The sequence below is a fragment of the Chiloscyllium plagiosum genome, unplaced genomic scaffold, assembly GCF_037043375.1.
Source record: "Chiloscyllium plagiosum isolate Xiang-an unplaced genomic scaffold, Cpla_swu_hap1 HiC_scaffold_20, whole genome shotgun sequence".
Classification (NCBI taxonomy): Eukaryota; Metazoa; Chordata; class Chondrichthyes; order Orectolobiformes; family Hemiscylliidae; genus Chiloscyllium; species Chiloscyllium plagiosum.
This window is the reverse complement of record NW_028270158.1, coordinates 21,007,100-21,028,111: the sequence shown is the minus strand read 5'-3', so window position 1 is coordinate 21,028,111 and position 21,012 is coordinate 21,007,100. Positions and strand designations below refer to the sequence as shown.

Here is a 21,012-nt window from a genome sequence, read left to right as displayed (position 1 = left end):
AATGAAATATTCATCCAAACCGACAGTAATCCATGACACATTCTCTATATATACACACATTCTAAATTCAGGTCCTTGTTCTTTCTTTAGCACAGTAGGCAGCTGACATGCTGGGACTTGCTTCACTTTACCAGTTTCTGAAGTTCTTGCTCGCTCCTTAACCCCTCTACCACTTCCAGTGTCTCCTTCACATCTTTGATTACTCTCAAAGTGGCTCTTTCTTTATCTCGGTGCTCTTCATAACTTCTTCCCCTAAATAATTTCCCTCATCCCTCCTTAACATTTTATACCTGGGTCATTTAATGTCTTCTCTCGTCCATGTGGTCAATGGGTATTATCCTTACTCAGTGCATAGCTCTGTTTCTGGTTATCTACAACACAGTTACATTTTGAAGATGGCCTTATTTGGCCTATCTCCAGCCTTTTTTGCCTCAGGTAACCAGCAGCTGCAGTATATCTGGCCACCATCCTGTCATGACTGAATTCTTTTCTTTCTCAGCCCATTAATGGCCTTCTGTGCTAATCTTGTCTCATGCGCTCTCATATTCGGAGGGCAAAAAAGACCAATTTCAAACATGATCCTCAGATATTTAATCGCATGCTGCATTCCTCCCAAGCTTAGGATATGCTTGCTGTTTAAATGAGGCTCCTCCTCCTGCATAATTTTAGAAGAATATCATGCTCATTTAATCTGCCAAAATAAAGATTCTTTTTAAAAAACTGAACTCAGATCTTTAAACTCTCAAAGTACAAGGCTACAGCATTTTTTTGCAACCAGAAGCATGCTACTTATAGCATTTTTATATAGGTCGTAGCTTGGTACAAGACAATAACAGATAGCAGGAAACAGAAACTTAAGCAGCTTACTATGTCAGGTCACAACTAAAAAAATGTGACCTTTGGAATACACTTCAACTGAATGTATCCTCCTTACTATGTACTGGATCGGGGTGAGCTACTTTTCATTTCAGCAAGTTGCTTCTATTGTCAAAGTGGGAAGAGCAGAACAGGAAGGCGCTTGAAATGAATAAAGCAACATGAACTGGCTGTGCTATTGTTTCAGATTGATGACAAATTGCATCTTTTCATGTGAAACTGAACCAGGTATTTTTCAGGAAAGGAAATTTGTCACATGGATCCACTCACATGTCCTGTCATTTTTTGGCATGAGAAATTTCTACTTCCGTAGATGTAATTCTGTCTGTGCCAGCCTGTCATGCCTGTTACTACATTTGTCCCTTCTGGAGTGTTCCATTCACTTGAAGACCTTTTCTGGGGTTTATTTATAACATAGCTAACACATACATAGTACAGAGACATCTCTACTCAGAACCTACGCCTTGAATGCTACAGTACAGAGGCTTATGGCTTATGGTCACATGTTAACATCCAGATACTTGGCTTATTTGAATGTTGACTTCTCCGAAGGGATTTTCAGCTGCTTTCTTGATTTGGTGATGGTAAACCAACAATCTCATTCGGGAGGGAATTCTCAGATTTTGACTCAGAGATACTGAAGAAACAACGATATATTTCCAAGTTAGGGTGTGAGTGGCTTGGAGGTGGTGGCATTCCGGTCAATCTATTGCTCTTGACTTTCTAGATGGTGGTGGTTGTGGGTTTGATCCCTACTTTCTTTTGCTTGGATTTAAAAGAAAGGTAAATTGGGGAATTTTGCTTACTTTTATAAAATTTTTACTTTTGGTGCTGACTCTGAGAAGAAAGGGGCCTTATTTCCACTGTGCTATCCAAGTGAGACATAACATACCCAACACTCACAACCATCCTCCTGTGTGTCAGGTATGACTCCTGATGCCCAGTGAGTCGAGTTTAATTAGGGCATCTTGATACCACACTCGGATCGATACAGCCTGGATGTTAAGAACAGTCAATCTCAACTTACTTCTGACATTAACTCTTATTTAACCACAGATGGATATCACTTTAAGAGTGAAGACACCAAATCCCTGTTTTATCCAAAGATAGCTCTTTTATCCTATTTCTGAAAGTAGTTAAACATTTAGTAATAGCAAACTTAGTCGTGCAGTTATAGAATTATGAAATTTACAAGGCAAAAGGCCAGAGAATCCATTGTTGTGGGGAAAATCACCAGCCTCGGAGCCAGAGTCGGGGTTCAATGGCAGAGTTTATTGCACAAGGAAATACCGGAGCTCCAGGGAAAGAAAGACATCAACAGCACAGTGGTCAGCTGCAATTCTTCTCTCAGCCCAGAACACAGGTCAAGATACTTTTATACATTTTGTAATATAATAGGTCAGTGATGAGGTTATTGTCTCTGTAACATAGTTTGTTTATTGTAAACATTTCAGAATTGTTGATAGTTTCAGTGCAGTCATTGTCAGTTCCAGCGCAGTCTTAGTTAATTTCAGCGCAGTCTTTGTCAGTTTCAGCATTGACATTGTCAGTTTCAATCTCTACGCGAAAGTCCATTGATGTAGTAATGGGCACTAATCACTTTTCCTGAGAAAGACGATTACTGCATCCCTGGCTATTAGCACTTTGTATTGAGACAGTATCAAACAGTTAGCATTTCTATTAAAGATGTTTGCTGGACACAGATATCTCAGTGGGCAGTATATGCTACTCATGTGTATTCTCTCCCCTAACTGCTTCAAACTAACCAACAAGGTTGTGAGTGCATTGTGTTGGCATTCTGGTGGCTTCAGGCAGTATCTGTGTTTGCTCTGCTGTTTCTCTCCACGTTATGGTCCAGCGGCCATCTTGTGTGTCAAGTGGCCAACTTATGGTTCAGCGGCCATCTTGTGTGTCTAGTGTCACCCTGCCGCATGCCATCGCCCACTTCACTCCTCCCTTTGTGGTCAAGGAGGCAATTTCGGAGATCTCCCGCAAACCACTAATTTACATGCAGAGGTAGGTCATCTCGAGGAGTTCCTCCTCTTGAGGGGGGCCAATTTCGTTGGGGGTTCTTCCGTGGTGACACTCGCTGTGGCACAATTCTCATCTGCCTTACAGCAGAACTTTAACCATCCAAGACCCACACTGAATACCAGCATGAGTGCAATGAGAAGAACTTCCCTGTGTGCCGAATATGGTCCCCAACATTTACCATCAACCAATTTAGCCAGCCAATTTAGTCACCAATAATTGTACAAATGCTCCCTTGTTGTGCTAATTAATAATCCACTGAGTAACATGTCTGCTGTGTCTAGAGTCTAAGTTCAGCCAACTCTCCATTAATTGCTTCCAGAGCTTTTGAGGTATTATTGCCTAAGATAGTCAGACCACATACATGGTAATTTCAGTTTTTAGTGCTGACGACCCCTGCTGCGTCTCCCAAAGATAGAGATCCCAAGAGTCCATATCCCAATGATGACCCCAAAGTGGTGGAGAACTGCGAGTCAGCACAGAACTCCTGACTGATGGAACGGGTCACTATCCTTCTCCAAACATGTCCCCTGCTGGGGCATGGTACAGTAAGTGGTGCAATTATCCCTATCGTGAACAGGTTTGGGAGGTCTGTCTGTCGCATAAGTCTCCTTAAATAGAAAAACAAATCCCTTCGCTGCTCGCCAACTGACATTGTCCTGTCCTTCCATCTGTCTGTCCACCCATGTCGCCCTGATCCCCTAGGTGTCCACCCCCAGCTGGAAGTGTTGAACGGGTATATCCATGTGGCAGAGCTGACATGGGTGCCATTGCACTGACCACATATAAATTATCTGCCCGCGGTCACATTCAAGCACACCTGCTCGGTGCAGGTGCAGGTAAACTGTCTCCGAGTAACCATACAGTACTGATAAGTGCACTGTATCTGGATGCATGAGTCATTTTTGGGAACCAGGGCATAAACACATCCCCAGCCCTGCCTTGTGAAACAGAGTGGGTAATTACCAGGTTTTAAATGGCTCTTCTCTTCCCTAGGCTGGTGGGCCTGGCCCCATGGGCCGGTGGTCCTGCCCAGCTGCACACATCTACCCTGGAGTCCCCGTTTGTATTTTCTTATCTGCCCTTTACACGGCACTCCTGAGATGTCTACTGTATACAGGTCACAAGGGGTCCACACTGGGATGGCCCCAAATAGTAATTCCACTGATTGCGCCAGTGGGTAGCAGACAGTTCGGTTCCCATGTAAATGTCAGTGGGTTTTATAGAAGAGGTTATCTTGAAATCCTGATATGCACCCAACAGTCGTGACACTTAAACACAGTGAAATACAGACAGACATATACATTTTGCAGTTGAAATAAAGTTATCAGTCAAAGTCTTTGTTTTCGTCAGGAGGTGCAGTCGTGCTGTATGGTTTGTTCTGTTATGTTTTTGGTACTACCACTGGGATGACTGTCTTGTCCACCGTTCCTGTCTGCACCTGGGGAATGGTCAATGACATTAGTTTGATCACAGGAGTTTTTAAACAGTTTTAATTGGGTCCAGTCCTTCTATGTGCCTTTCCCTTTAATATCTCTGCAGGCCCAAATGTCCCCACTTATTACCATATCATATGGTCCATTCCATTTTGGAGCAAAGCCTGGTTTGTCGGGCAGTGCTTGCACCAGGACATGGCTTTCTGCTGCTGGGATCTCAGGGAAGATTTCCAATTCCCCTGCCTTGTCCTTTTTGTCCTGTTTATCAATTTCAGATTTCTGCATCACTTTAAATTGGGCACTTAATTCTATCACATAGAGTCATAGAGATGTACAGCATGGAAACAGACCCCTTGGTCCAACCCGTCCATGCCGACCAGATATCCCAATCCAATCTAGTCCCACCTGCCAGCACCCAGCCCATATCCCTCCAAACCCTTCCTATTCATATACCCATCCAAATATCTCTTAAATGTTGCAATTGTACCAGCCTCCACCACATCCTCTGGCAGCTCATTCCATACACGTACCACCCTCTGCGTGAAAAAGTTGCCCCTTAGGTCTCTTTTATATCTTTCCCCTCTCACCCTAAACCTATGCCATCTAGTTCTGGACTCCCCGACCCCAGGGGAGTCTATTTATCCTGTTCATGCCCCTCATAATTTTGTAAACCTCTAGAAGGTCGCCGGTCAGCCTCTGATGCTCCAGAGAAAACAGCCCCAGCCTGTTCAGCCTCTCACAGTAGCTCAGATCCTCCAACCCTGGCAACATCCTTGGAAATCTTTTCTGAACCCTTTCAAGTTTCACAACATCTTTCCGATAGAAAGGAGACCAGAATTGCACGCAATATTCCAACAGTGGCCTAACCAATGTTCTGTACAGCCGCAACATGACCTCCCAACTCCTGTACTCAATACTCTGACCAATAAAGGAAAGCATACCAAATGCCTTCTTCACTATCCTATCTACCTGCGACTCCACTTTCAAGGAGTTATGTATGAACCTGCACTCCAAGGTCTCTTTGTTCAACAACACTCCCTTGGACCTTACCATTAAGTGCATAAGTCCTGCTAAGATTTGCTTTCCCAAAATGTAGCACCTCGCATTTATCTGCCACTTCTCAGCCCATTGGCCCATCTGGTCCAGATCCTGTTGTAATCTGAGGGAACCCTCTTCGCTGTCCACGACACCTCCAATTTTGGTGTCATCTGCAAACTTACTAACTGTACCTCTTATGCTCACATCCAAATCATTTATGTAAATGACAAAAAGTAGAGGGCCCAGCACCGATCCTTGTGGCAATCCACTGGTCACAGGCTTCCAGCTGAAAAACAACCCTCCACCACCACCCTCTGTCTTCTACCTTTGAGCCAGTCCTGTATCCAAATGGCTAGTTCTCCCTTTATTCCATAAGATGTAACCTTGCTAATCAGTCTCCCAAGGGGAACCTTGTCGAACGCCTTACTGAAGTTCATATAGATCACATCTACTGCTCTGCCCTCATCAACCTTCTTTGTTACTTCTTCAAAAAAACTCAATCAAGTTTGTGAGACATGATTTCCCATGTACAAAGCCATGTTGACTATCCCGAATCAGTCCTTGCCTTTCCAAATACATGTATATCCTGTCCCTCAGGATTCCCTCCAACAACTTGCCCACCACTGAGGTCAGGCTCACCGGTCTATAGTTCCCTGGCTTGTCTTTACCGCCCTTCTTAAACAATGGCACCACGTTAGCCAACCTCCAGTCTTCCGGCACCTCACCTGCGACTATCGATGATACAAATATCTCAGCAAGAGGCCCAGCAATCACTTCTCTAGCTTCCCACAGAGTTCTCGGGTACACCTGATCAGGTCCTGGGGATTTATCCACCTTTAACCGTTTCAAGACATCCAGCACTTCCTCCTCTGTAATCTGGACATTTTGCAAGATGTCACCATCTATTTCCCTACAGTCTATATCTTCCATATCCTTTTCCACAGTAAATACTGATGCAAAATATTCATTTAGTATCTCCCTCATTTTTTGTGGCTCCACGCAAAGGCCGCCTTGCTGATCTTTGAGGGGCCCTATTCTCTCCCTAGTTACCCTTTTGTCTTTAATATATTTGTAAAAGCCCTTTGGATTCTCCTTAATTCTATTTGCCAAAGCTATCTCATGTCCCTGTTTTGCCCTCCTGATTTCCCTCTTAAGTATGCTCCTACTTTCTTTATATTCTTCTAAGGATTCACTCGATCTATTCTGTCTATACCTGACATACGCTTCCTTCTTTTTCTTAACCAAACCCTCAATTTCTTTAGTCATCCAGCATTCCCTATACCTACCAGCCTTGCCTTTCACCCTGACAGGAATATGCTTTCTCTGGATTCTTGTTATCTAGTTTCTGAAGGCTTCCCATTTTCCAGCCGTCCCTTTACCTGCGAACATCTGCCTCTAATCAGCTTTCGAAAGTTCTTGCCTAATACCGTCAAAATTGGCCTTTCTCCAATTTAGAACTTCAACTTTTAGATCTGGTCTATCCTTTTCCATCACTATTTTAAATCTAATAAAATTATGGTCGCTGGCCCCAAAGTGCTCCCCCACTGACACCTCAGTCACCTGCCCTGCCTTATTTCCCAAGAGTAGGTCAAGTTTTGCACCTTCTCTAGTAGGTACATCCACATACTGAATCAGAAAATTGTCTTGTACACACTTAAGAAATTCCTCTCCATCTAAACCTTTAACACTATGGCAGTCCCAGTCGATGTTTGGAAAGTTAAAATCCCCTACCATAACTACCCTATTATTCTTACAGATAGCTGAGATCTCCTTACAAGTTTGCTTCTCAATTTTCCTCTGACTATTGGAGGATCTATAATACAATCCCAATAAGGTGATCATCCCTTTCTTATTTCTCAGTTTCACCCAAATAACTTCCCTGGATGTATTTCCAGAAATATCCTCCCTCAGCACAGCTGTAATGCTATCCCTTATCAAAAATGCCACTCCCCCTCCTCTCTTGCCTCCCTTTCTATCCTTCCAATAGCATTTGTATCCTGGAACATTAAGCTGCCAGTCCTGCCCATACCTGAACCATGTTTCCGTAATTGCCATGATATCCCCGTCCCATGTTCCTAACCCTGCCCTGAATTCATTTGCCTTCCCTGTTAGGCCCCTTGCATTGAAATAAATGCAATTTAATTTATTAGTCCTACCTTGTCCCTGCTTGCCCTGACTGTTTGACTCACTTCTGTTCTCAGCTGTACCTGTCTCAGATCGATCTCTCTCCTCACTATCTCCCTGGGTCCCACCCCCCCACCTTACTAGTTTAAATCCTCCCAAGCAGTTCTAGCAAATTTCCCTACCAGTATATTAGTCCCCTTCCAATTTAGGTGCAATCCGTGCTTCTTGTACAGGTCACTTCTACCACAAAAGAGATTCCAATGATCCAAAAATGTGAATGCTTCTCCCATACACCACTTCCTCAGCCATGTATTCATCTGCTCTATCCTCCTATCCATGCCCTCACTAGCTCGTAGCACTGGGAGTAATCCAGATATTACTACCCTTGAGGACCTCCTTTTTAAATTTCTGCCTAACTCTCTGTAATCTCCCTTCAGCGTCTCAACCTTTTCCCTTCAAATGTCGTTGGTTCCAATGTGGACAATGACCTCCTGCTGGCCCCTCTCCCCCGTGAGAACATTCTGCACCCTCTCTGAGACATCCTTGATCCTGGCACCAGGGAAACAACATACCATTCTGCTTTTTCTCTGCTGGCCACAGAAACATCTGTCTGTACCTCTGACTACAGAATCCCCTAACACAATTGATCTCTTGGAAGCCGACATACCCCTCATCGCATTAGAGCCAGTATCAATACCAGAAACTTGGCTGTTCATGCTACGTTGCCCTGAGAATCCATCACCCCCTAAACAGCATACCTGTTTGAAATGGGTATATCCACAAAAGACTCTTGCACTAGCTGCCTACCTCTCTTAATCTTCCTGGAGTTAACCCATCTATGTGACTGTATCTGAGACTTCTCCCTTCCTATAACTGCCATCCATCACATACTGTTGCTGTTGCAAATTCCTCATTGCTTCTATCTGTCTCTCCAACCGATCCACTCGATCTGATAAGATTCGCAACCAATAGCATTTATGGCAGATATAATCCGCAGTAACCCTTAAACTCTCTTTAAACTCCCACATCTGACAAGAAGTACATATCACTGCAAAGGCCATTTTTGCTCCTTCACAATCTACAGATCCAGAAAATAACACCGTCTTATTCCTCTACAAACACTGCCCCAGGTTAAATTAAAGCTATGGCTTATATTTTAAGTTTAATCAAGAGACTTATCCCCAAAAACATATAATCAAGAAAGAATCCACTGTACCCACTACTGCAGCTTTTCTCTTGGACAGACTTAAAACAACAATTAATTTATCTAATTCTGTGCTGTGAACTTTGCCCAACAGTTCCTCCAAGATTAGTTGTGAATTTCACTGTTTGTTAATTTTCCCAGATGCACTCCGATGTCCAGCGAAACACGCATTCAAACAGCAAAGGCGATAACTGTGCAGGTCTTCTTTCTCTCTCTCTCTCTCTCTCCTGCATTGTCCTCACCATGTGATTACTTTTTCTGCTCTTCTCCCTTTAAGTTCCAAAACAATGCAACAGCATGTAAAACAGTAATTGCTGCTCCTGGAATTCGAGGAAATCACCTCCAACACCTAAAATACCTCAAAAAAAGGAGCAGCTCTTACAGCCAGAAATGTTTCCTGTCCTCCATCTTAGATTACCCAGAATCCTTTTATCTTGCCAAATTTTGTCTTTTAGTGGACCCACATCGGTGCCACCTGTGATTATTATGTCTCTGGCAATTGCATTGCTCAGCCGATCATTAATTCAGATGGTGTTAGCCTGGTTGCCAAATTCATGGTGGCTCTCAATTTCATTAGTATGGCTGGCAGCACTTCAGCCCATGCTCTGCCTGAGTTTTGTACAGCCTTAGCTAAAGTATTTTTGAGCGTTCTATTCATTCTCTCTACCATCCCTGAGCTCTGGAGTTGATAGGGAATGTGAAATTTTTGTCTAATGCCGAGTAATTGTCAGACAGTCTTCATGACCTTTCTTGTAAAATGTGTCCATTGGTCAGAGTCGATCAGGAGGGGTACCCCCACCTTGGGAATTACCTCCTCCCCTAATATTCTGGCTACAGTGGTCGCAGTGCAGCTTTCGGTCAGAAATGCCTCTATCCCATACCACCATAGAGTCAGGGACTACACTGAAGGCATGTTGACTGTCCTGTATATATACTGCTATAATCCTTTTGCTAGTTCCAGTGCTTTGGTGACCAGGCAGTATGTTTTCCCACAGGAGGGTGGTAGTGGCCCTGTAAAATCTATCTGAAGGTGTTCCCAGGGTCCCCTTGGTATGGGCTGGTGTCCCATCGTAACTTTTATGGGTCTCCCTGGGTTATGCACAAATCATGCATCTGCGGGTGGCCATGTCTCTTCCCATTTCTTTCCACCACCACATTCTCCCTCGGCTTGTTATCATGGCCTCTCTGCCTGTATGAGAGAGCCCGTGGTGCAGTTCAATCAATATATTCTGTACGTACACTGGTGCCACTACCTTGTCTGCTCACCTCCAGACACCATCCTCCCCTTTGAATGCCCCCTGCAGTTTCCATTGCTCCCTCTCTTCCTGAGGGGTGTCCTCCTGTAGCTGCTGAATTTGAATAGCATCTTTTGCTAATTCAATACTGGCTATTGCAGCCTCATCAATGGCTTCTTGTTCAAGGCTGCTCGGTCTGCTGCCTGATTTCCTTTGAATTTTAGCCAACTTGGATTCTCTTTTGCTGGCTCCTTTTGATGGGCTTTTATTTTTATTACTGCAGCCTCTTTTGGCTGTTCACTGGCACGCAATAGTGCCTGAATTCTTAATTGGTGTCTGATAGGGATTCCCCCCGCAGTGGTGAACCCTCTTCTAGCCCATGCCACCATGTTGTCATGGACTACACCAAAGGCATATTGACTGTCTGTATATATATTCACAATTTTTCCTTTTTGCTGGTTCCATTGCTTTGGTGAGTGCTACCAGTTCTGCTACCTGTGCGATCTGACTTCCATCAATCCCCCCGGACATAATTGTTTCTAACTTATCATTTACCACAGCCCATCCTGTTCGGGCGACCCTGCTACGTATTTTCATGACCCATCCACAAAGGGGTCGCCTCAGCTGTGTCTAGGGGGGTATCCTTTACTCTCCCCCTACCCTCATCCCCATCTATATCGCCACAGTTGTGCGGTTCCCCATGTCTAGAATTCCCTCAGCTGGGTTTTCTCCCATATCCCTATTACCACGGACTGCCTTGGGGGTAAAAGAATGGCCTCCCACTTTGCCCTTCTCATATTAGAGACGGCCCTCAGTTTCCCTGTGTTTAGCATCTCTACTAAGGTGTGTTTAGTGTGGAGGACGACATTCCCTGTCATTACTATGGGCTCGCTAACCCTAGCACAGTCTAAGGCTGCTATGCACCTGGGCAACCCCGTGACTCCTGGCCCTTCATGAGTTGAGTAGTACCCTACGGGCCTTCTCCTGCTACCGTGGTCTTGGGTGACCACTGAGGGGAAAACTCTCCCTCATTATTACAGTGGATGTAAAAATCCTTGCTGGGATCTGGCAGCCCTAGCCCGGGAGTTGATATGAGTCGAGTTTTAAGCTGTCTGTACGCCTCCTCCTGTTCTGGCCCCAAGTTACAGGCTTCAAGGCAGGCTGGCCTCCTTTAGTTAATCTCTGGATCAGTTCAGCCAATTTTGTGAACTCGGGGTATAAGACTCCGACTGTAGTTGAATAGCCCTGTGACCTTTCTGACTCCCCTGACAGTGGCAGGTCATGACATCTGTTGGATTGCCTTCTTTGAGTCCCTAGGATATAAGGTGTCCCAGTTATAAGACTTGTGTTTTGCCAATCTGTGCCTTTGTGGGGCTAACTTTTAACCCTGCGATTGCCAATTCCTGTAATACTGGACATAATGCTTCCTGGTGTCCCGATTCAGACTCTGAGGCAATTAGGATATCATCTACATATTGGAGGATCCTCTGGTAAATCTACACCCTTCAGAATGTTGCTCATCATCCTATGAAAAGTAGTGGGGCTGTAGTGGAACCCTTGTGGCAGGCGAGTCCATATGTACTGCCTGTCCCTTACTGTAAAAGCAAATTTATTCTGGGACTCAGAGTATACCGGGATTGACCAGAATCCGTTGGCTATGTCTAAAACAGTAAAAATCTTGTGTTTGGGAGCCAAGCCGTTTAGGGGTCTGCTACAATGAGGTGCAATTTGGAGATGACCCTATTTAGTCCTGTATAATCAATGGTGAGCCTGTACCTCCCAATAGGCTTTATTACTGGCCAAATCGGGAATTAGTTGTACTTGTGGTTTCTTCAGGATTCCCTGTTTCACTATCCTTTCACTATCTCCACAAATGCTTTTTCTGCCTCAGGTTTTATTGGGTATTGCCGGTGGGGCTTATGCTCTGGTCCAGAAACCCTTATCGGATCTGTGTTAACTAGACTTGTATCTACCTTTGTTTCTGCCCATGCTCCGGGGATGGAGGCGCAGATGGCTCCGAATACCCCTTTTTGAGGTTCGAGTCCCTACTGGTGGCTGTAGCCACTTTAATAGTTTCAAGGTGACTTGTAAGTTTCCCAAGTTTGGTCTTTTGACTGTTCTACCTGGGCCAGCGTGGTCATTGTCAGTTTCAGCGCAGTCATTGTCAGTTTCAGTGTCTGCGCGGAAGTCCATTGTTGTAGTAATGGGCGCTAATCACTCTTTCTGAGAAAGATGATTCCTGCAGCCCTGGCTATTAGCAATTTGTATTGAGTCGGTATCAAACAGTTAGCATCCCTATCAAAGGTGTTGGCTAGACCCAGGCACTTTGGCAGGCAGTATATGCTATTCATGTGTATTCTCTCCCCCACCCGCCTTAATCAATGAGGTTGTGAATGCATTGTGCTGGTGTCCTGGTGGCTCCAGGCAGTATCTGTGTTTGCTCTGCTGTCTCTCCATTTGGTAGTCTAGTGGCCGTCTTGTGTGTCCATGTGTCTAGCATCACCCTGCCCTGTGCCATCTTCCACTTCAGCATACAGAGGATCCTTGATTATCCAAACGAGATGGGCGGGCATTATTTTGTTTGGATAATTGATTATTCGGTTAATTGATTCAATGCCTCTCCTCTGGTGCTCGGGGTATTCCTCGCTCTGCCTGCCTTGCTCTCTCTCTGTCTCAGGGCTTGATTCTGAGCAGAGACACACTTATATGTAAGGGATCTGCAGCATTGCTGAAGCCTCCCCCCAACCCTTCCCTCTGCCATTCCCCCCCCCATTAGTTCAATGGGATTGACACAGCAAGCACTTGCTAAGTCTGCTCCCATTCAGGAGAGCAAGAACCACCCCCCCCAACCCCATAGACCCAACCCCGAATCCCTGTCTGATGCCCCAACCCCAATCCCATCCAAACCCCCCCCCCCCCCAACTACCCCAACCCTGCCCTCCTATCCAAACCCCTAATCCTGTTCACCTCGGTCCCTGTCCAAGCCCGCAACACTCCCAACCCCGCCCGCTGTCTGCCCCCCAACCCCATCCAACCCCCCCCTCCGATTCTGACCCCACAACTGCACCCCATCCACCCCATCCCCATCCAACCCTGTCCCCTGTCCAGCTCCCCCTAAACCCCACCCCTGTCTAGCTCCCCCTCAACCCCAACCTCCATTGACACTCTCCAAATCCACCCCCTGTCTGACGCCCCCAACACCGCCCCATCCATCCCCAACCCCATCAAACCCTGCCCCCGTCCAAACCCCCAACCCAGGCCCCTGTCCGACACCCCCCAACCCCCCTGTCTGATCCTCCAACCTCGTCCCCTGTCCGCCCCCACCCTGTCCAACCATGCCACTCCATCCACCTCTGCCCCTACCCCCATAAACCATCCACGCCCCCGGCCGCTCCCCCACCATCTCCCCCCATCGCCTACCACCCCTCCCCCAGGGGAAGCCGGACTGGACACCAACAGTAAGACTGCAGCTGCCTTTGGGGGGGGGGGGGGGTGAGTCTCCAAATAGCGCGCACGCACACACACACACACATTTTTACTGCAACTTTTTGATAGATTCCTCCTTTGCCCTGTACACGACAATGCTGGAGAGATTGTCTGGGGAAAGGTGGTTTGCCCCATGTAAAACTCCAGGGTAAGTGTGGGGGGAGAGAGAGAGAGAGGGCGGGAGGTCAGACATTTGGAGACGGTGCCTGGGCTCCCAACGATGTCCAAGGCTGCTCTTGGCAGTATATCAGTAAAGCAATTGTTGTCATAAAGAAGTCCTGAAGAAGGGCTCATGCCCGAAACATCAATTCTCCTGCTCCTTGAATGCTGCCTGACCTGCTGCACATTTCCAGCAACACATTTTCAGCAGTATATCAGTAGGCCGAGTTCATTTTTAATTACTGCAAACAAAACACACGATCAGTGTTGGAAACACCTCTTTGATTTAATATTTCTATCAGGACCACGAGATCTCCTTCGGATAATCCAATATTCGGATAATTGATATTTGGATAATCGAGGTTCCTCTGTATATCTTTTTGGTTTGAAAACTCTTCGAGAACGAGCTACAGTGTAACCTTCTGAAAGTATGGATTTAACACTTGGCTGTGATCAGTGACTTGTTTATTGTCCTGGTGTTCCATCACATTGTTATCACAGTGTTATTTCACCTTCAATGTGCACAATTAACATTTGTACACTACCCTTCGCTGTTCCGGCATGTATTGTGAATGCATCACGAAGAATTTGGACAGGTGTTGCCTTGACAAGGTTATGTTCTCCCTTTGCTTGTCATTCTGACCTCTGCCAGTGATGGTAACCCCATACCCAGAAGTGTAGCTCTGAGGTATAACATAACAACACAAAACTTTTGTTGCCATACACTTCAGATCGAATGATTTAATGTTGTGAGCCATTCAAAATAGCAAGACCGTTTGATCTGAGTTCAAGTGATGAGGATGTTATCGGGTTCATGCAAATTCCTCAATAGTCTAAATATATACTGTGGCTCATTACCAGAAATGTTTTTTTCAGTACAGCAATCAAACTGAACATGGCTTTCAAAAGCCTGCCTTGGACTCGTTTGAAGTGGTCTTCACCTGTCCGACAACTGGAAATTTGAAGGAATTATCATTGATTAAAGTGAATAAAATTCATCATTGACAGAAAATAGATTGGTGGTGATTTGGACTGAGGGACTGATGAAATCTTTGTGCAGTTGTAGGTATTTTCCACATTGCGGTGACAGATGGCTCTGTCATGTCTCACACATCCTCACTAACTTTTCAATATCACTATTTAGACCTGGTAAATAGACTTGACTACTTGTCTCATTCACTCTCTGCCCATACATTCTTGTGAGGCAGTGACATCATCTCCCAAAGATCTTCACGTGCAAGTATTTGTTTTCCTTTGAAAATAATGCCTCTTGAGATAACGGGCTCATCTCCTTCATGGCTAAAGCATCTGAGCATATCTGACATCTCTTTTATGATGTCAGGCTCTACTATTGCTTTATTTTGCTTTATATTAGCCTTTTTAGAGATGATATTACACATTTAGAGTCAAAGAGATATACAGCAAGGAACAGACCCTTCAGTCCAACTCATCCATGTCGATCAGATATCTTAAATTAATCTAGTCCCATTTGTCAGCATTTGGCCCCTATCCCTCAAAACTTTTCCTCTTCATATAACCATCCAAATGCCTTTTGAATGCTGTAATTGTACCAGCCTCCACCACTTCCTGTGGCAGCTCATTTCATAGATGCACCACCATCTGAATGAAAAATTGACCCTTGGGTCACTTTTAAATCTTTCCCCTCTCACCCTAAACCTATGCTCTCTAGTTCTGGACTCCCCCAGCCCAGGGAAAGGATTTTGTCTATTTACCCTATCCATGCCCCTCATGATTTTATAAACTTCTATAAAGGTCACCACTCAGCCTTCGACACTCCAGAGAAAACAGCCCTAGCCTGTTCAACCTCTCCTTATAGCTCAAATCCTCCAACCCTGGCAACATCCTTGTAAATCTTTTTGAACCCATTCAAGTTTCACAACATCTTTCTCATAAGAGGGAGACCAGAATTGCCCATAATATTCCAAAAGAGGCCTAACCAATATCCTGTACAGTCACAATATGACCTCCCAACTCCTATACTCTAAGCTCTGATGAATAAAGGAAAGCTTACCAAACACCTTCTTTACTATCCTATCTACCTGTAACTATGAACCTGCACTCCAAGGTCTTTTTGTTCAGCAACACTCCCCAGGAGCTTACTATAATGTGTATAAATCCTGCCCTGATTTGCTTTTCTAAAATGCAGCACCTCACAATTATCTAAATTAAACTTCATCTGCCACTCCTCGACCTATTGCCCCATCTGATCATGATCCTGTTGTACTGAGGTAACCACTACACGTCCAATTTTGATGTAATCGGCAAACTTACTAACCATACCTCCTATGTTCACAACCAAAACATTTATGACGAAACGCAGTGGACGCAGCATCGATCATTGTGGCACGCCAATGGTCACGGGCCTCCAGTCTGAAAGGCAGCCTTCCACCACCACCCATTTTGAGCTAGTTCTGTATCCAAATGGCTAGTTCTCCTTGTATTCCTTGCTAACCAGTCTCCCATGAGGAACTTTGTCGAATGTCTTTGTAAAGTCCAAATAGATCACATTCACCACGCTGCGCTCATCAATCCTCTTTGTTACTTGTTCAAGATTATCAAGTTCATGAGACATGATTTCCCACGCACAAAGCCATGCTGACTGTCCTTATTCAGTCCATGCCTTTCCAAATACATGTAAATCCTGCTTCTCAGGATTCCCTCCAACAACGTGCACACCACCAATGTCAGGCTCACTGGTCTATGATCCTGTTGTACTGAGGTACTGTTTGTTTTTCTGGAGAATAAGGGAGTTAAGTGAAAAACTCCTGGTCCAGAGATAGGGACACTACCACTGCTCCACAAGTGTCCCAGACCTATTTTGAATCAATCTATTTTGACATTTTATGACACATACCTGGAGCAGATATGGCCTGTAGCTAGGGCTCTTGGCTGAGAGGTACAGTTACAACCAGTGCACCACAAGAGCCCCTTAAAGGTTATCCTTCAAGATCTTTTCAAGCCAACCTGTTCAGAAAGGTTATTACACAGGTCTGGAGCAGATGGGAATGATAATGTTCTGTATTACATTTAGTTTGTAGGCCATTAACTGTTTCAGATTGAGGGTTCCTCAAGCAGCTAAAATGTGTGCCACTGTTTATGGAAACCTGCTATCCATTGCTCCAACCACTGCCACCATTTAATAACATTATTGTGTTATACAAATGTAACGCAAATGAGGTACTTCAATTCTATGTACTTGAAGATTTCTGGTGTGCTTGTTTGCAGCTAGACCGATATAAGTGATACAGAGTGATTTCCAAACACAGTGCTACAAAAAAACCTGTGGTCATGTCTTAACATCTGGGTACTTGGCTCATTTCTATATTGAGCTTTTTAAAGGGAATTCACTCCAAAGATCATAACAGAGCAGCACTGGCACTAATGCTAACTTAATGTTTGTAAAACAGGATTTGTCATTAACTGTTACCCTGAAACTCACTCCTCCATTTTCACTAACAATACTTCATTTGTGGCTACTGATTCAAGCTGAATACAATAAGGGAAACATTAAGCCCCAAAACAGGTGAGTTTGGGGCACATGGGATAGAAAAAAATCTTTAAATTTCAATCTTAAACCTAATTCACCATAAACCCACACACTTTAAGTTTTAACTGAGTTATAACAAGCAACCAACCTGTTCCCAGAAGGCGGATCTCTCAACTTAATATTTATACATATCTATATGTACCAGCTGTTATCTGTCTTCTAGATTGAAACCTGATTGACTGGTTTGGCAGTTGAATATCAGAGAATGATCAGACACAGAAGGAACTCATTTGCAAATTCATCTTTTGAAAGAGCTACCTAATAATCTAATTTCTTTGCCCTTTCTGCATAGCATCGAACAAATTTTCTTTCAACTCTTCATCCAATTCCCTTTCCAAAGATGTAATTAAATCTACTGTAGAGCATTATTGAAACATCTAAAAATTGTACTACATTATTAGTTAACACACGGTGACTGTAGCTAACCAAAATCCCCCGCTCCCCTGTTCTAATTTGTTGAAACAAATTTTAATGCCTTGGTTTACAAAGAAGGTTTCTCAGAAACTGGTCGTATGTTAATATTTCACACCATGACTTCATTGCACTTCAGATGAACACTATAATCAAACCTGATTGAAAAATTGGAACAGTATGAGGAAAATATTTTAAAGTAAAAACATCTAAAGCAGCAGGTAATTAAGAGGAGAGGATTGTTAATTTGTCGGCAATGCCTTCAAAGGCAGCAGATGTAGATCCAATCATAAGGTTACATTGGTTGCACAGTTGCAAAGGAAAACAACGCAGAGCTGGAGGGGTAAAGCATGGAGAATAAATCTGAATTGTTAACTCTTTGACAAGGGCCATCAGAGATGATGGGGCAAAACACCTCCTTATGTACTGTAAAAATCTCTGGTCCTAATTGTGATGGCAGCTGAGAGTAGGGCAGCATGAGAGAATGTCGGGTAAGGGCTGCTGGAGATGAGGAGGTGCAGAGTACTGAGGGGATGTTGGATGCTGTGGGGTAGAGGGAGCTGTTGCATGAGGGGGTACTGAGTTCTGTTTTGTAGGTGTGTAGGAGGTTTTGGGGTGAGGGGATGTTGAGGGAGTACTGGGTGCTAAGACTGTCATACAGTCAGAAAACCCAGAAGAATGAGTTTACCTCTGGTCCTGTCACGTTTGACAGCAGGGCTTAATCCAGGTTGGTATCTCCATTTACCAGGTGAAGTGACTGACTCTCAGAGTGAGGACCTGCAACACCAAGCCTGCCACTGAGGTGATGAGAGGAGGGACAGATTGAGGTATGTAGCAGGGTGGTCCATTTTGATGGACACAATTGCTTTTTCACAGAATTGTGACAGCACTTCCAGAGACCATTCGGCTCATTCTGTCTGTGTCAGATCTCCAAATGAGTTGTTTACTTCATGCCAATCTCCCACCCTGTAACCCAAGCACATTCTTCCCCTTTAGTTAATAGTTGAATTCCCTTTTCATTGCTTCAGTTACCTCCACCAATCTTTTAGTTAGTGCATTCCAGAATCTAACACTTGCTGTATCAGGAATGTTAGTTTTACTTCCTTTATTAGTTACTTTTAATCTGTACTCTCTTGTTCTCAATCATTTCATGAATGGGAATAGTTTCTACTGATATGCTCTGGCCAGCCTCTGGGATTTTATATACTTCTATCAAATCTCTTATCAGCTTTCCTTTCTCCAAGGAGCATTCCTAACTTCTCCCATATCCTTGATAACCGAAGTTTGTCATCTTTAGAAAGACTGGCATTGTTTTTTTTCTCTCTGCACCTTCTACAATGTATTCACATTCTTCGTAAAGTATGGAGCCAAGAGCTGTATACAATATTCCAGCGGATGTCTAACTAGCATCTTATATAAGTTCAATATCAGCATTTTGCTTTTGTACTCTATGCTCCTATGAATAAATGTGTTGCTAGCTTTAATGACTTCTGCCCATATTTACTGAGGTCCCTTTGCTTCTATACTCCTTTTAGAGTTGTGTCTTTTATTTTGTTTTGCTACCCCTACCAAAATGAATCACCTCATTTCTCCAAATGTACTTCATCAACCATCTGTTTGTCATTCCATCAACGTTTCTAAGTCATTTTGGAGTTCTACATTATCCACCACAGTTTACAAATTTCCAAGTTTTGTATAATTCATAAACTTTGGAGTTATGTTCTTTGCATAAGTTCAAGGGCATTAATATTTAACAGGAAAGACACTAGTAAATAAAACAAGTGATCTGAGATTACACATAGTTTATCAATCAAGAAAGATCAACCAAATAGCCCCATAAGAAGACTTGTGAATTTAACATGATTTGCAACAGCTGTAACTGAGGACTCAAATATAAATATTTTCCTTAAACTATCTCTTGTCCAGCTGTGCAATATTTTATAATATTCAGGACTTCATATGTTGCAGAAGAGATTGCAATTAATGTGCAACGGCAGTATGGGTTTACATTGGAGGTTTGCTCTGTACTTTTTCTTGTGCACTGATTGGAAACAGTTGAGATTTTAATTCAATCAAAACACATCCAGTAGTAAGCAGTTAAAATCAGGCCCACAGAATCTTAGAGCACAAGGGAAGCCATTTTGTCCATTGTGTCTGTGCTAAAGGTTTGAAAGAGCTGTATAATTGATTCGACTAAAACCTGCCCTTTCCCTGTGGCGTGCAGTTTAACCCTTTAAAAAGACCTGTAGAAACTGCAAATCTAAAATAAAAACATAAATTGCTGGAGAAACTCAGGAGATCTAGCAGTATCTGTGAAGAAAGAACGAGAGTTAATGTTTCGAGCCCAGTGATCCTTCTTCAGAACCTCACTGGACTTGCTTTCTCTCCACAGATGCTGCCAGACTTGCCGGGTTTCTCCAGCAATTTCTGTTTTTGTTTACTCCACTCGCTTTTCAAATTTTCATATGATTCCCTTTTAAAGTCATTTACAATATCTTGTAATCTTCCAATAATTATTCACTATTACATATTTTGCTTTAGTCTTTAGTGGGAGAAGGTAAATTCTTTAAACTACACGGAGATGTGAAAGGATGCAGCCGGTGAGTTAAATTGGGTAATATGGTCTCAACCCAAGCAATGGCTCTCTGAGCAGCATCTTTATTAATCAGACATTCATTGGCGAAAGACTCAGTCCAGACATCTGAGTACAATATGCTAGACCGACAATCTAGTGCAGTACTGAAGGACTGCCACCCTTTTGGGTGCAGTTTAATACACCTCCAGTGTTCTAAGATAAATACAAAAGATCCTGTGGCATTTTTCAAAGAAGAGATCAATATTAATCCCTCAATCAACATGATTAATTATCCAATCACTGTTACACTGTGTTTGTGAGAACCTCTTAAGTGCACTTGGCTGCTTTCATTACCACAGTGACTACAATTTAAATAGTATCTCACTGGTTTGCAGAGGTTTAAGATGTCCTGAGGTCATACAAGGTGCCACATAAATGCAAGTCTTCATTTTTTTCCCTCATGTTTTACTTGAAACAACTTACCCAAGGACTTGCTATTCTTCCTTTCTCTTCTTCAGTGAGGCATTTGTTGTGGACTGGTTTCCTCTCAGCACACAGTAATCTTCTTCAGTCTGTCTCAGCCTCAACCTTCACAATGCCACAGTCAAGCACCGATCTGATTATCGTTTCTGTTTGCACTGGCAAGCAACTTCTTTTGAACTGAAACCTATTTGCTTTGGCTTTAAATTCTAAGATTGCCACCCTTCGAATTAAGGGAGCCAGTCTGTTAAGTCTCCAGAGTCACAGATGCCCATTGTTCAAGATCCAACAGGAAAAATAAAACTCATTTAAAACAGAAGGTAAAAACACCCCCAGGCAAAGGGAAAGAAAAAATGTGGTAAAACCAGCTGGAAGTGATTTCAGAGTAG

At 43.7% G+C, this 21,012-nt stretch overlaps 1 protein-coding gene across 3 annotated transcripts in view; it reads right to left on the bottom strand.

Moving 5' to 3' along the window:
• LOC122560400 (complement C1q tumor necrosis factor-related protein 1-like) overlaps positions 1-21,012 on the bottom strand; it is a 50,266-nt gene that overhangs the window by 12,375 nt on the left and 16,879 nt on the right. Inside the window, exon 1 of one of the 3 annotated variants that reach the window (XM_043711031.2) lies at positions 20,627-20,874. The exons of the other annotated variants lie outside the window; for them this stretch is intronic. The gene's annotated coding sequence lies outside the window, so the exon portion shown is untranslated. Of the gene's footprint in view, positions 1-20,626; positions 20,875-21,012 lie in introns of those variants that run through there. 3 annotated transcript variants of the gene reach the window in all.